Source organism: Euprymna scolopes, chromosome 38 (genome assembly GCF_053919585.1).
Source record: "Euprymna scolopes isolate OS-2025 chromosome 38, ASM5391958v1, whole genome shotgun sequence".
Lineage (NCBI taxonomy): Eukaryota > Metazoa > Mollusca > Cephalopoda > Sepiida > Sepiolidae > Euprymna > Euprymna scolopes.
The window spans coordinates 83978776-83981275 of record NC_136519.1 but is presented as its reverse complement, the minus strand read 5'-3'; positions in this window follow the sequence as shown (position 1 = coordinate 83981275).

Genomic DNA, 2500 nt, shown 5'->3' with positions numbered 1-2500 from the left:
TAATACAACTGATGAACGAGGAAAAAACAAAGCTCCCATCGTTACGGAACCAAGAGCAGAAGAAACTAAAAACAGAAACAGAGAAGGTTAACAAGATCCTCCCACATATCCCAACAAATACAATCACAGACTTAAACAACCTAATTTACGCAGGCGCCAAAATGGTAAGTATGAATCTCAAATCAGTAAAACAACAAGCCGACCGACAAAACCTGAATGGGAAATAAGACTAGAAACCCAAATACACAAACGTAAAAACGAAGCCAAAATGATTAACATGAAGAAATCAATGTTGAGAAAACGGAACATTGGATATGTAACTGGGAGAGGCTAAACAAGAAACATGAAGAACTGGACCAAAAAATAAAAGCAAAAGAAGCGAGATTGAGACAATATAGATATAAATCTGGACAATGCAAACTAAACAGAACATTTGAAACTAATGAAAGCCAATTCTACCAAAATGTGAACGGAGGAAAAACAAAATCAGAACAACCAAATCCGACAGAAACAAAACTCTACTGGAGTAAAATATGGGAAGAGCGACAAGATCACAATAGAAATGCCGAATGGCTGAAAGACATGAAAGAAGAGTTACAACAAATAGAAGAAGGAACAGTGAATTAAATCAACAAGGAAACCATAAAGAAAACCATAGGAAAAATGACAAACTGGAGAGCACCAGGGCACGACGGGATACATGCATACTGGTTCAAAAAATTCACAACCTTACACGAAAGGCTAGCCCAAAACCTGAGAAGATGTATACAGGAAGCAAGCGTACCAGACTGAATGACAAAAGGTAGAACCACACTGCTACAGAAGGATACGGAGAAAGGAACCGTCCCTAGCAACTATAGGCCAATCACGTGCTTACCAACTATATGGAAGATACTGACAACGCAACTGAGCGAACAAATCTACCACTCCCTGAATAACCGTAGACTCATTCCTGAGGAGCAGAAAGGATGCCAAAAAGGAAAAAGAGGAACACATGACCTGTTATATATAGATAAAAAAATCCTAAAGGAGGTAAAAAGGAGGAGAAAGAATTTAGCCATGGCATGGATCGACTACAAAAAAGCATGGATAATAGAATGTCTAAAAATGTATAAAATATCAAGCGGGATCACCGATGTAATAGAAAATGCAATGAAAACATGGAGACTTAAACTGACAGCTGATGGACAACACATAACAGAAATTAACATACAAAGAGGCATCTTTCAAGGAGACTCACTATCACCATTACTGTTCATCATAGCCATGATGCCCTTGAACAGTTTTCTGAGAAAGTGCCAAGCCGGATACAAGTTCTCCAATACAGAGGAAAAAAATGAACCACCTGATGTACATGGACGATCTGAAACTTTTTGCAAGGACCGAAAAGGAGCTAGAGACACTAATCAACACTACCAGAATCTTCAGCCAAGATATCCAAATGGGAATTCTGGAAGCGGACACCATCAGAGCAACAGAAATGAAAGAGAAAATTGGAAAGGAATACCTCAGGAGAACAAGAAAACTCCTGGAAACGAAATTATATAGCAAAAACCTAATAAAATACATGGGCAGTATCACTAGTAAGATACTCTGGACCGTTTATAGGGTGGACAAAAGAAGAACTGAGACAACTCGACCAGAAAACCAGGAAACTCCTTACCATGCATAATGCACTACACCCAAAGGACGATACTGACAGACTCTACGTGAAAAGGAAAGACGGCGGGAGAGGACTGATCTGTATAGAAGACTGTGTGAAGGACACGAAAAAAGAACTAGAAAAAATACATAATGCAAAACACTGAAAGGATAATTATGGAAGCGAGAGAAAACGAAAAAAAAAAAAAACAAAACAGAAAACAGAGAGACAAACAAGAAAAGAGAAATGGGAAGAGAAACAACTCCACGGAAGATTCATAAGAATGACAAAAGATGAGAATAACGAAAACACCTGGACATGGATGCGAAAAGGACATATAAACTGAGAAACTGAATCTCTAATAACTGCAGCACAAGATAACCCGATAAGAACCAACCATATTAAAGCAAGTATCAATAAAACACAAGAAAACAGCAAATGCAGACGATGTGGACAGAGAGACGAAACGATAAACCATATAGTAAGTGAATCCAGCAAACTGGCCCAAAAGGAATACAAAAACAGGCATGACCAAGTGGGGAGGGCAGTGCACTGGGAATTGTGCAAACGACTGCATTTTGAACGTACAGACAAATGGTACAAGCATAAACCCGCAACAGCACTTGAAAACGAGAACCACAAAATCCTATGGGACATGGACATACAGACAGACAAACCCATCCAAGCAAGAAGACCAGATGTAATAATTAACAAGAAAGAAAAACCCTGTCAAATCGTAGACTTTGCTGTCCCAGCTGACCACAGGGTGAGTATGAAAGAAAAGGAGAAATGAAGCAAATACACAGAGCTAGCCAGAGAGTTAAAAGGGATTTGGATGATGAAGAAAATCAAAATAGT